Consider the following 14,946-nt stretch of genomic DNA (forward strand, 5'->3'; position numbering starts at 1 on the left):
TTTCCCTTCCCCCTCCAACCTGGTGGACTGGAAGAGCTCAGCTTTGCTACAAAATATGCTATTATTTGGAAAAGCAGAGGTTTTAACAATTGCATAGGAAGAATACGTATATAATTATATAAGATTGCCCGAGTGGACATTTGCAGCTGTACTGAGATGCTAACAGCATGCAGAAACCATTATGTTTTCAGTTGTTTGGCAAAAGTTAAGAAACTTTATATATATATTTTAAAATTAACCATAAAGTAAATCCAGATGGTGTTCTCTTGCACAGACAAGGAGTCTTCAAACTAGACATATAGCTACAGCCCAGCTATAACTTGTTTTGATTACTGCAGATAAAGAGAGAAATGTTTTAAATGATTATGCACCCTCCTCACAAAATGCTGAATGTCCTTGATTCTTGCTGAAGTCAACTAATGCTTATGCAGCACTAGATAAAACTTTTTTTGACAATTCCTTGTGTGCATGAGAATCTAGTTTGGCATTATTTGTTTAATCTCTCTCTACACTTGGGTATTTCTTAATGGCCCCATCAGAGGTTTAGGCTCTGCTGAGGTAAGTGCTGCAGACAGATAAAACAAAAAGGACAGTTACTGCCCCGTGTTGCCTACAATTTGAGCTTGATTTTGCTCTCTCTTCGTCCCCTAGTTAAGGGTTAGCAAAAAAGTCAGTTGTGTGCATATTTTTGACTGATGACACATTCAGCATTTTCCATGATTCTCTTGTAAGTGTTGTGTGCAGCGTTCATTACTCTATTTCAGCTAGGTGTTAGTTATGCTAGTGTCTGTCAGCAGGGAAATCAAAATTATATTGAACAACAAGACCATTTTGCAAATCAAATCAAAGCGGAACCTTTACTTCACAGGGCAAGGATCTTGGTGTCTGTGTGTTTTAAGTCGGTGCGTTAGGAACATCTCTACTGTGACTGTGAGTAGAAACATACAGTCTTCAAGAAAATCATGAAATTCTGAAAGGGAGGTGGACTGAAATGCCCACCAGAAATGGTAGACACGTAGTATCTTTTTAAGTTACTTTTCTTTGGTTAATAAATAAGTGTTCTTGTAGGTAGCAGTTGGTGTTGTTTGTCCAAGCAGTATGACAGGTAGAAGTATTGCTTTATGAGCTTTCTAGTCAGCTAATGATTTACTGGCTGGTGTAGCTTGCTGTATCTGACACAGCGCTAATAGCCCAGCAGTTATGGTTGTGTTCGTAAGCCAGTATTTGAGGCTAGCGACAAGAACTCACTGGGGACCAGGAAGGAAGGGCCTGGTCCGGAGCGAGGGTAGTGGGGCCTGGGGCCGGGGTCTGTGTTCAAGGTCCTGCTGCTTCTCCGTGTTCTCAGCAGAAAACACATTTTGGGAGATCTGTGTTCAAGTGGAGTGTGGATCCCAACGCACAGTGAAGCGCGTGACCTCTCTTGACTGAAGAATACTGGGAGCAGGAGGAGCTTGAGGCCCCGGTATGCTCCCTCCTCTCTTTGCTAGGCAGTGCTGAAGAGCCCTGGGAGAAGAGCACTAAACAGAGAAATACTAAGGGGAAAGAGTATTAACCAGTAAGTACATTTTTCTGTGCTTTGCGGGGCATCCTGACACACTCCTGAAATTCAAAAACTGGGCTTCTCCAACTGCTTGTAGTATCTGAACTGCTCTACGAGGAAAATGACATTGTACTTTGTACTAGAGTATCACACACATTACTGAACTTAAATTCCCCTGGTGACAAATTGGGAAATTTCCACAGTCTGTTTCTACTCTCATTTTTCACTGGGATAAGGAGGTTTTCTTCTTTTCCTTCTCTGTATCATTACTCTCATATTGCTGCAGAGATTCCAGAAAATGTAGTCCAACCTATTCCCTAAGCATAACGTAACATGTTTTAGAAAAATAAAAATAATGGATACTTGGTATGTAACTCTGATTAGAAAGCTTTGTCCAGACATGCTGAGAGCAGGTTTCAGGTCAGAGTAATCGCAGGGTATACTGAGTGCCAAATTTAGTCTTAAATGGAGCTGAGAGCCGGGAAGTGGATTGATGCTTGCTGTCCTCCTGGTACAGGCTTCCAGCTCGCTGGCAGTGCAGATGGAGAAACACCAGAATTGTCATGCTGGTGCCATTCGTCTGGTATGTGTGCTGCTGACTGCAGTCAATATAAAAAGCCTTAAAGGAAAGTACGGGAAATCTGTGCTGCCCATTTATGGGATAAATATTCTGCCCCACAGAAAATATCTGCTTAATCTCCCCACTCCACCTCCTCAGATAAAGCTTGGCTGGAAGCCTGAGGCATGAAGTTTTATAGCTTTTTCAAAACTATTTCTTTTCTTACAATGTAAATTGTCTCTAGTGGTGGTGGATTTTACTCATACAGCTATCTAATGTTTTCTTTAACTCTTCTATGCTTTTTGCCTTCAAGCCTTGTGATAATGAATGCAATAGACTAAATAATGAAAATAAGTATCTTTATCTCTTAACTGGTTTGAAATATGTCCCCTTTTCATTTTTCTTGAGCTAGCTCAGAGGAAGTTTGCCCGACCATTGCTCAGGTGCAGCTGTTCGGTGGCTACTCGGAACATCTGGTCCTGTGGTACCATATGGCTGCGACCTGCTGTCCATGTAGAAGTAATCAAGCGCACTTTGTGTCATAAAACCCCACAACAGCAAAACAATGCCTCATAATCCGCCAGGAATGCGCCACACCACCTCAGGGCAATGCCTTTTAATGGCTTTTAGCTCAGAGTTTGATCGGGTTCCAGGCTCTTTTAAGCTGAGAACGCTATAAATGTTGGAAATGAGGTACTCCGTTACAGGGAAAATACAAAAGCCAGACAGAGTAGGTCTGTGAAGTAGAAATCGAGTTGTTACCCTCTGAGAGATAGCAAGGCTGCCTTAATAGATGGCATTCGAGTGCAGCTGTTTATGGGTCTTACCGGTGTTGGCCCACAAAACACATACTCAGAAAGGAAATCAAGAAAAGCTAACATATGCCTGGGGGCTTTGAAGTTGTTATTATCATCCACATGCATAAGAACGAGAGATCCTCTCTAGTACAGCAAGTACTGAGAAATGAATGAGTTTGGCTGGCGCGTACATCAAAGGTCTTCACTTGTAATTTGCTTAAGAGATTAAAAATGAAATATGAGGGAATTACTGAGGAAGAGCAAGCCGATGGTTTTTTTTTCTTCCCTTAGAGCAGGAAAGAAGAACAATTGAGCATCTTTTCTGGCTGAAAGTGATTACCGAAAAGCTTTCTGAGAACCCCAAGCAAAACAGCAGTTGCATCTTAGTTTCACTGACATCAAATAAACATTTGATTTTCTGAGACCCAATTGGACCTGTCCAGTGCCAAGTATGGGTGTCTTTGAGATACAAACACGCTTGATAAAGCTCCTCTTTACAGAACTGCAATCTCTAAAGCAATGCATTGCCAGACTGTGAAATGTGCTGTGCATTTCAGCTAGTGGAGTATTTTACTTCAGAAATAAATGGAAAAAAAATAGTGAAAAATATTTGAAGATTGTTAATGTTCCCCATCTAGTGAAACATGATTTTTATTGAGGTTGTTCAGGAGACCAGGAAACCGCTAGGGAGAAGGCAGTGTTACCTGCTGATGCCACGGTTGGACTGGGAGATACGAAGGCTTGACAACATATGTGATCTTTTGGGACAAAACCGACTATGAATGCATTTAAGTTGGAAATGAGAAGACTTCTAGCAGAGGGAGAAGTGACTTCCTGGAGCAGCTTCCAGTGAGAGTGCAGAGTGCAAGAAACTCTTGTTTTAGGGTTTTGAAGAAGAATTGTATAAATTCTTGAAAGGGATTCAGAGATGCTGGCAGATGTCTAGGCCCAGTAAGTCTTCCCAGCAAGTGACTCTGAGATGCTGAATCCAGATCAGATACCTTAAAAAAAAGTCTGGCCGTTTTTGAAGCTAATGTGGGAATTGCTGGGTGTAAGATGCTGACTGCAGATAATTTCTGTGTTTGCTTCTGACAGACCTTTCTTTGATGGGGTAAGACTTGCTGACTATATATCCAGCACATGGTTTACCAGGGTGGGGGGATTCCAGAAGCTATAGCCACTGCCCTTAACTACACAGCCTGTTACTGAATCTACTTGGCCCTCGTCTTTTGGGTTGGGATCATACCTGCTCTTTTTTGCTCAGAATTGGGTAATGTGAGAGATTCCTGCTGTAACTACATCGTATATAGCATAGATCATCAGTCTAGCTCATTTGTTGTGCATCACTGAGGCACAAGGAAGGAGGGTAACAAATGGGTGCATTTGTTTCCTACGCAGAGTTAATTGACCATATTCATGCACTGAACCTTGCTACTCTTAATTCGTATGCAACGTTAAAATATTCATTCTTGTGAAACCAGTCTCTCTCTCCCGTAACTTTCCACCTGTCCACATAAACGCACTAGCACTGAGGATTTAAGGAAAGTCTTTAGCTTGACTCATTCCTCTTCCATTAAGACTATGAAGCACCTGTATTTCTCCAAAAATCCATTTAACGCATTTTATTCTAACTGTTACAGATGCTGATTACAGTTGAATTGCGGCTTCAATCCCTGGAATTTTCATCATTTACAGATAGTGAGGTGACAACCAATTGTTTTAAAAGAACATTCATGTAGAGAGTTCTTGTGTGAATTACAATCTGAGTGTCACAGCAGCCCTGAGAAAACTGGCTTGTGCCAGATAAGATCATGCAGAGAGGTTTGAGAAACTTCCCTGCTGCCAGAGAAGGCAGCACTGGAAGTCAGGAGCACCAGCTCAAGAAGTGAAATTCCTGGAAAGCTGGAAGGATAGTCAGTGAGAGGATTCAGAAATGTTTCCAGGAAAAGTAGGTCTGGAGCTGAGGTGCACAACAGAATTTTTGAAGAATATGGAACTATCAGCAGGAGTTGCTGCCTACTTCAATTATAGTTCATTTATCTTTTAAAAAGTAATATGTAGAAATAGTGCATAAAACTTCTGCGAGGCACATTTATGAAATACCTTACATTTTTCAATGATGATAAGTAAGCTTAGTGTTAGAGAGAAAGCTCTGCTGCACACCAAAGATAAGTATAGGTTTTACTTATTGACTTATCCATTTAAAAAAAAGGAGAGGGAAACTCGGAAAGACGACAAACTTGGAAGTAGAATATATCAAATATTGTTTCCTTGGAAACAAAAAGCAAGATTACATCACAGGGTTCAAGACTATAAATAGAAACCTGATAGTATAGATGCAGAAGAAACTGTTGCTCCTGAAAGAGAAACGTAGAAATGAACATGACCTCTCTTTAGACACTGTTGTCACAACATAGCCAGCCAACCTGATTTTGAGGACCAAGAGTGAATTTAGGCTACGGTTCAGGACAGTCTTCTCTCAATTAGCTGCCCAAAGATTCAGCTTGGGGAGCTGGCTCAGTTGGTGAGAGAGGTCCGATTTGCACATTCTGGTGTAAATACAGTCAGTTTCTCTGCAGTCCTGCTATGCTGCTGTAGCAGAAGTTACTAAAAGCCTTCAGCCTGGTGCTCTAAATGCTTCAGATGGTTGTGACAAGGCAGTGAAAACTCAAGACCTTATTATTGTCATGAAGCAGGACCTGCTTGAAGCATTGGCACTTTTTGGAGTCGTTGGCCAGGTGAGAGTTCAGACCTTCGCACAACAGGCGTTTCAACTTGTGGGGCTGCCTTGGGACCATCCCTCCTCCTGCTGTTCCTGTAATACCCTGTGTGGACCTTGCCTCTCTTCAACTACCAAGCAGCCAGGGGAACCTCAGGTCAAGCTGTCAGCTGCTCCTGTCTTAGTGATGCAACTGTTGTGGCTGAGGCCAGAGCATGCCTCAGACCCTGTTGTGGTGAGCAGTGATGCCCAAGAAAGGTTTTACGTAGAAGGAAAGTGTAGAGGGATGGTGAACTGGCATGCACAGGGCTTCCTGCCTGTCCAAGCCTGCTGCGTGCTCTTACCTGGCTGTGCCTTGGGGCCCATTTGTATTCTGCTAATATTGAGCATGGTTTGCAGATGTTTCCTATTTCTGAATTGTGTTTCTTGATGCCGTGCAGTATTTGTGCTGTTAGTTACAAAAGCAATGATATTTTCATTGTTACAAATGAGATGCTTTGGACTATTTGGTGGTTCATCACATAACCCTTACTTCTAAGTGACGTGTCACTGTCTCCTTGCTTTACAGAAGAACTCTCATCTGTGAGTGCGTCCCTGCAGTATACAGCATGGCTGAGGAAGATAGCTTCAAAATAAGGCAATTTACACATCATCTTATGGGTTAATGTAGCTAACCTTCTTTTAAAGACTGAAGCCTTACATAAATTGTATTATTACTTGGTCTTTCCAGATGTTTAAAAAAAAAATTGATTGGTTATGGCTGTGTTTGTAAGCGATTCCTTTCAAACTGAGAAACACATTTGTTCCATCAGTTTGTGTGTGATAACACAGAGCCTGGTCAAGTTTCCACTTTCTGATGGGAATCATCTTAGTTTGACCAGCAATCTCAATGTGACTGACAGTTCACAAGGGGCTGTTCCTACCAAAAGCTGACAGAGTAAGGCTTGGAGCTGCTAGTAAATGATTTGTTAAATGTCCCAGTGCCATGGATGTTGCTGATGCTGTAATATATGTGTGTGTGTGTGTGTATACAGCCTTCTCAGCTCTGCTCGATTTCAGCAGCATGTGCTCCCAGCTGCTTCAGCCCCGGAATATGTCTGTGCAGTTCCAGGTGGAAGTGCTCTAGTGCCTGCGTTTTTTTGTGTCTCATAATGTGGTACGCAGCCTTAAATCTGCCAGAGATTCTCAGCTTTCCTTGGTGGGGGTGGGTGGGTGGGGGTGGGTGAGTGGGGGGAAATGCATGTTTATTGCCCCTGTCAAGAAAATAATGAAAACAAAGAACCTTAAGATTAATAATAATAATAAATTCCATGACTCATAAAGATGGTCTTGGGATGGGAAAGGGTGGGGGCTGACCCAGGAGTTCTGCACATCTGGGGATGGTAGAGATGCAATTCTTGTTTAGGCAGCAAAACGAGTGATTTGTATGCATGTCTGAGTCTAGCTGTGATTCTAGATCCAGGGTTGCTATTGCCATAATAGACTTTAAGATCCCAGGTCCGTAAGTGTTTGCTGCTAAGAGAAATCTGGATAAGATATGAATCTTGTGGTTTGTGTCAATCTTCAGTTTAATCCTATGTTTTAATTTGAAAGAATTTTAAGGAATTTGGCATGCTTCTTAAAGACTGTTTTCACGGGAAAAGTTGTTTGGGGAGGAAGACCTTAATGCCTGTTTTCTTGCTCTGATGGTACTTTAGTTTTCTTTGGTTTGTAATCTCTCACCTCTGTCAGCCATTGTGCCTGCACAGTTTGCTGTTTCTTCTAAATATCTGCTCCACTTTGAGAGTTGATAATTCGTGGTTGGTTCTGTCATTGTAATCGGAGTGTGCCAGAAGCTCTCTTGCAGTGTTTTGTGTGGGATAGGGACTGCACTGCGGGAATATACAGAATTTATAGACTCATGATTTTTGCCCAAGCAACTCATAATTTATTCATTTATCTATTAGCAAGCAGGCATTTCTGAGCACTAGCATGACCACTAGAATGGTCAAGATGTATTAGTCGTGTACTTTTGGGTAACTTACCGAACAGACTGTTACTGCACTGATACTTTACACCTAGTAGATAGGATTTGAAGCAGCAGAGATGCCAGTAAGTAGACAACCTGTCTGTGGGATGAAGAGCAGGATGGAGGACTTCCTGGAGGTAATAGCGAACTTGGAATCAGGTTGTAATTAGCAGAGACAGAGAGGTTGTGGAGTCTCCTTCTCTGGAGATATTCAAGGCCCGCCTGGATGCAACCCTGTCTAACATGCTGTAGGTGACCCTGCTGAGCAGGGAAGGTTGGACTAGATGGTCTCCAGAGGTCCCTTCCAACCTTACTGATTCTATGATTCTATGAACTAGGTCTAAACTAGTTATTTTTCTCAAATGGTGACAATAATAAAAGATGGCAGGTGAATTGAATAATTGTGTGAGCTGATGAAAAGCAACTTCGGCTGGAAAAAAAAATCTAAATTTATTTTTCTGTTACTGTGTTCTCCCAGGCATACTCTACTTCCCTAAAAAGCAACAGCTATTTTGCCTGATCAGATGAGATTTTGGAGTTAAAGCTTCTCTATTAGACTAACCTGCATGCCAGAAGTGTTTTCCTCAGTACAATTTTCATTTCTTGTTATATGGTGTCATTTTTTTGATTCACTGAAGTAAGTGGGAAATGGAAAAGACGCTCAGGCTGATTATTTATTTATTTATTGAAATCAGTTGTGTTTTCCACTTGGGGATCAGCTAATTACATACAGGCAATTAACATTTCCATCTGAGAAATGTGTTGCATAGCCTTCAAACGTGCAGCACTTACACGGCTCAGCCTTCCCCGAGAGAGCGGAGGAGGAGGGGGGGGGACGTGGGGCGGAGGGCAGCAGACTCCCCCTCGGCTGCCGCTGACCCACCAAAGCGCGTGCGCCCGCTCCCGCCAGCCCGGAGCAGCTGCGCAGCCTGGCCCCACCAACGCAGCGCTGCTGGGCATGTCATGGCGTTGCTTCTCCGTTAGAGATTTTTCTCCTGAAAAACTATTCTCCAGGCAATGTCTTCTGGATTTTTTTTTTTCTCGAAATCAACTTGAGCACCGTTGGTCACTTGGAGAGCAAAGCCTTTACAAATGCTCCCTGCCTGGGTGACCTGACTAAATCACAGGTGTCGCTACCTTCAGGCATGGTCGTAGCTACTAAAATTGTGCAGCTGAATGATAGTTATGCCCTCACGCGCAGAGTTAGAAATGCAAGTCAGTGAATAGAGCAGAGAGTGAAAAGTAAATTAAATTATCCGAATATCCGTAGTTTCAATAGTCTTTGGTAAAATACTGTTTTGCTCTTGTGAGAATGGCTAAGAACAGTGTCTTTAAGTCTAGCCCTGGGATCCTGCTGTGTCTCTGTTACGAATGAGTAATGAAAAGTGGCCATTCATTGCTGAATGATTATTTTTCCCCTTCAATGGAGGGAGAGGGGGTAGAAACCTCCCAAATCCATGTCTTCTATGAGACCAGCAGACTAAATGCATCAGGAAACCTCTGGAGGGAAATAAAAAGTTATGAATGGAGAATAAAATATTGGTAGAGCAAAAGGGCTGTTGTGTATAAAGAGCAGATGGGAAAATGTTGAGTTTGAAGTTTAAAAGACAAGGATCTGATTCTCATTCAGCTGAGCAGAGGGAAGTGGTTTGGGTTTCCTTTCCTTGGAGGTTGGCTCCATTTGATGAATTGTCGAGATGTGCCATAAATGTTTAAGATTTATAGGAAAGGCTCCAAGTAATACTAATGAGCAGCTAAAAATAGATATGATAGGAAAATACAAACTGACAAACTACATCTAGCATAACAATAACTTCATAATCATGCGACTGTTGCCAACTGGAGATGGGAGACATGGCATGAAAATGAGCTTTTGTTTTTCGCATCTGAAAGTTAAAGGAGTCAGAGTGGAAACAGATGTTCTCTGAAACAACGTGTCAGAATAATTCTAGTAATGGCCAATTGTCACCAGAGCTGAGCAAATATTTCCTAGCTAGCTGGTTGACATTTTTCCAGTGATGGGTGGATTTGGGTTTTTTTGTCCCCACCATAAAGTTTTTTTTAAATCAGTATTTCTCAGTTTTACCATTTAATGCCTTTCAATTTTTTGAGGTTTTCTAAAAATTGTTGATCTTCCTAAAGCAGTCTTAAAGGATTTGGACAATCATTTTTGGTTGTAAATTTTTGTGACTAGCTCAATGATAATATTTAATACTAGACTCCTTCAGATGCCTTGTTTTCATAGAATGGGACATGTGGACCATCCACTACTGTTCAGAAGGGTTTTATGTTGAGGATGGTCACAAGGGCAGGTCTTGGCAAAAGCGGAGTTTGGCTTTCATATTCAAGCTCTCTTTGCCGAATACTTACCAAAGTCAATTAGTGATACATGGACAACTTGAGGGATCAATGTTCTTCAGTACCAGTGTTGATCTCAGCCCATGCTGGGTGCCTCCTGGGATGCCTTGGAAGGTCTTTGCGGTCATGAGGACAACTGGCAACAAGCAGGATCACATTGCAGCAAATGGAAGACTCTATCTGTTGACAATTGGTATTTTGTATTAGAGGAGGATCTGCTTACATCTTAGGGAAAGCAAACAGATCAACTGATCAGAAATGTGAGCTGAATCTCAGACCTACTTTTGAATTTTGCTTGAAGTTTAGTAAGTAATAGTTTTGTCAGCTGGCTGGATTTTTTCTATGCAGATTTTATTTATACTATGAAAATATTTTTATTTGGAATGATGTTTCTCTTGGGAAAATTTTGTCTTCTGGGTAACTTCCCTGAGAGTGGTTTTGAAGCTAAGATTAAGGGGGATAAGGCATGTTAATTTGCAGTGTTCATAAGCCAGCTTAGCTTTAAACGGTGTTAAACAGATTTTACTCTTTTTCTGATGCAGTTTTCTTGATGGCTTGTTATCATCTTGTCTGAAAAAGGGGCAGAGTCATGCAGGTGTACTCAAGGGTTTGATAAAAGACAATGTGGGCTTCACTATAACTTTATCAATTGAGGAAAGCACAAGCAAAACATTGATGGGAGATTACATGGCAACATCATGGAAGTTGCTCTATGGTGGATGATGGCTACTGGCAAAGAAGCACGGAAAAGAAGGATGATTTTAGAGCATGAGACAAGAATGAGATGGCTTGAACAGCCGGATGCGGATGACTGAGCATAAAGATGATGGGAGACTGAGTCAGAAGCAGGAGGAGGAGAGACAGAGCCAGACCCTCAGTTAAGCGTCACCGAGTATTTTTAGGAGCACTTTCTAAAAGTGTTCCCTGTATATAGGCAGGCAGGGTTCCAGGGGACAGCGCTGAGGAAAAGCAATATTATTCAATGATTCTTGTACCACAAATAGCACGTTGCAAAGAGCAAATTGTCTGACTTCATTAGAACTGCATCCTTCTGCAACAGATGGGGGTCTATTTTCTAAGCAGAATAGTTGTAGCCTAAAGAAAACCTAAATGTTGAAAGCCTTGCAGGCTATAGATTTCTGCTCGACTTGGCTTGTGAAGCTGCATGTACTCCTCTAACCAAAAGTATCAAGCAAATTCGCAAAGCATAGAGCTATTCTGGAGTATGTCCCTCAACATAGAAATGCATGGCCCAGCCTTATTACTGGGAATAAAAAACAGCAAGAGGAGAAATAACAGCTAGCAAGTGGACTCAACAGTGCTTTGAAAATTTGGAGGACAGGCGGGAGCTGGGCAGACCTGAGCTAGATGTCAGTGTTATACAGAAGAGCAGTCACCTGGTCCTGGCAGGCAGCACTGAAGTTTAAGCAGCAGTGGGAGCCACTGGTTAAACTAGAACAATGCAACATAATGCAAAAACAGGAGATTTGCTTATGAGACCAAGCCTGGCTCCATCATTGCCACAGGCACCACAGGCATTACTTCGGGCACTGTACCCAGAGCGCCTTCATACGCTGAAGGCCGAAGGCCGTGAACAAAACATTTACCCTGGAATATGGCGATTTAGGCTGGTCTAGTGGCCTGTTATTCATCCCTTCGTGCCCTAGAGGCTGACAGCTTCGTCTTGGTCATACTTAGCTTTTGAGCTTTGTGGTCTATTTGGATCCCAGTTCAGATTCGTTTTTGTAAGAGAAAGAGGGCAAAACCTATGGCTTGGAAATGTCGCATAGGAGGTTTGTCCCTGCTACAGCAACCCCCAAATTACCTGTGCAAAGAGGAATGGCTTTAATGCACCTGCAACAAAATGGCTGATATGCTTAACTCTTGCTACTACTGCACATGGTGTGTACCTGAGCAGTATCCTAGATGGCATTTCTTTCCATGGGAAGCCTGCCCTTGGCAGCAGCATCTTCCATGCAACTTGTTTCCTTGGCTCTTTGCAGAACAGACTTCTGGTCCCACTTTTCTTTTACACATAAAGCCCTAAGTGCAAATCCAAAGGATAACTAATGCAGTGCAGGCAAGCTCACAGCAATATTTTCTCTATTTACCATTGCTGAAAGTCTGGGAGGAAGAGCTGGAAAAAGCAAGGTATTTTAACTAAGAAAACTATTCTCATACTCTTGGGCTGATTCTGGAGAGCAAAACTGTGCTTTGCCCCAAACATCCTGCCGGAGCTTAGGCGAGGTCCTGGTGCCTTGTCCTTGAACTGGGGATAGGATTCCCCCCTTCACAGACATACTGTGCAAAAAATACCACACTGTACCACAGAGCTGGGGGTAGCCGCTGGATAAGCACTCAGAACGGATAAATGTTCGTAAAGAAACCTCAGCATTAGTTCTGCACTGGGTGGGAGGTAGGCATGGGGAAGATGATGGTATAAACCTGAATCCATCTGTTAATATGCCTGAATCTGCCACTCTGATCACCTCCCCCTGCCTGCAGTCTCTACAGTCAGTGTTTTCTGCAGGTAATATTTAGCAAGTGTGATTATAGCTGGCACTGCAGAGGAAGTACACCTGCAACAGCATAAGCGAGGCTTTATTCCACTTGACTCATAATTAGCAAAACTGACAGCTGTGCTCCAGGATCCAACTCCTCGTTGTTAGCCGGAACGGCTGCGTGGAAGGAAATGATCCCTTGTTTCTCAGGCTGAGTTGGCGGCTTGCAAAGAGCCAGCAGCTCTGGATCTGGAAATCGTATTAGAAGCTATACCTGGAACCACCCCCAATGTTGCTTTTATTTTCTTTGTCTTTTGATTCTGGACATAGTTTTAAGAGACTGCTGTTTAACTAAGCACAGGGGCAATAAGCCACCAGGGTGTGCAACACATGTGGGTCAGAGATTACAATTGTATTTCACTCACAGCAGCTACTGAGGCTGCACCTGTGCCGCTGCCACGTGCTCGCGGCAGCCTCCACACTGCTGCACCCCTTGCTGTAGTTGAGGGGAATGTGATGGTGGGCTCAGCTACTGCTGCCTGGCAGAGGGTAGAGAGGCTGTAGGGAAATGAAGTGGGGGAAACCTGCCTCCTGCTATCTGAACTTCACAGCAACGCAGAGTGCTGGAACCAGCCCAGGCTCTTCTAGAGAGGGAAGCGACGATGCTCTGAGGATGGAGAAGTTCTCCCTCTCTCAGCTGCTTTATTGCCTTTTCCCCCCAGTTTTTTGGCTTCCTGTTCTTCATTGTGTTCTTCAGACGGAAAAGTGTGCTTCTGCTATAGACCTGCATCCGGCCATGCCTTGGACTGTGGCTCCCCCGTCCCTGTGGACTTGCTCTGCCAGCACCCTGGCTGCCCTGGTGGGCTACAGCTCCAGCCAGGTACATCTCTCAGGTGCGAGCCATGCAGGGCGAGGGCAGCCACGGCTGTCTCTGGATAGCCGGTCCTGCAATGGTTAACAGGTCTCAGCTGGGGCAAATTTAGGTCCAGTCCCTTTGAGAACTTGTTCACTTTAAATTCCACCCTGCAATCGTAGATGTTCCCAGGTGTGGAACTTGCTGGGAATTATGACCTGACGGGCTCAATGCGCTGAGATTTTTGGACCAGGGTGTTTCATATGCCCCTTGTGCTTTAACATGGTGCCATTTGGCTTGGCATATACTGAGTTACAGTGAGTTCAAGGGAGTGGTTAATCAGGCAACTGAAAAGACTACTCATAAAACAGCTTCAGCATGGCCTGCAATAATAAAGACCCATCTAAAGGAGACCTAAGTGCCAGGAGTGGTTCAGCTGCCATGCTCATGGAAATCTAATCTCCTTTCTGTGGCAGCCAGTAAGGAAAGGAGCCTGTTAAAGCTGTAACTTGACTGATTCTTTTTCTTTTTTCCCTACCATCCTTAGCTGTGACCTCCCTTCTGACCACTTATTCCAGTCCCAAAAGATGGGACTCTTTCTGGAGGGAAGACCCATCTCTGTTCCCTCCGAGGAAATGACTCTGTAGCAATCTTTGCTTTTCAATTATTATTCTTATGAAAGTGGAAACACCACCTGAATTTCTCTGTAGGCTCTACAGGGAAATCATGTTTCCATATTGCATTGCGAGAAATGCAGTGGAAGTGCGCTCAGTTGTTTTTTTTAATGTATTGAGGCAAAAAACTTCAGAATGGGTATATGTTTCTCTCTGTTCAACATTCACAGTGCTATAAATACAAACTGCATGGTACTTTCAGAACTGCAAGCCTTTAAGACCTCTCAAGGGAAAACATCACACCAAATTAATCTGCCGTCAAGTGGAAATTCTATATTGTTTGCATTTGCCAATGTTCTGTATGTGGCTGTAATTGCACTGAAGCAAGTATCTGCTCTGAGTTCTTCACAAGATTAAATGTGGCCAATTGGGCGTAAAATAGTAATCGAAATGCAGAGCTGCTGCTTTGGATTTGTTAGAAGCACTGCTCATCTTTGCTATGACACGATGACACTGGATTCTGGCTTTTCTTTATAACAGGGAAATTTAGGGAACTGACTTTGAGTGCTGGACTGCAAGCCCAGAGCAGAACGTGCCTGTCTGGCATCACGACCACTGTGCTGAACAGTTTGCTTTGGGTGCACCCTTTGCCTTGCCCAGAAACTAGAGGCAATTGATTTCCCTCTGATCAGCACAGTAAGGCTATCAATAGCTCTATCCCAGGGTGCAGTATCTGCCTGGGACCTCCAGTATCTGCTCCTGAGCATTTCATGATCATGTTGAGGTTCTGAGTGTTTGCTGTGAATTTGAAGCTGAAAGGCCCCTCACAGTGACAGCCTCCATGACTTGTAACGGAGAGAGCACAAAGTCCGAGCTGGATCCTGCGCTGGTGTCCCCATGTCTGACTAAAGGAGAATATCCACTTACAAAACCAGAAGTCTCGCCCTGTGCCAGCTGGATGGGAAATGTTAAAGCTTGCTTTAAAATCTTCTGGTTT

This window comes from Rhea pennata, chromosome 7 (genome assembly GCF_028389875.1).
Source record: "Rhea pennata isolate bPtePen1 chromosome 7, bPtePen1.pri, whole genome shotgun sequence".
NCBI lineage: Eukaryota > Metazoa > Chordata > Aves > Rheiformes > Rheidae > Rhea > Rhea pennata.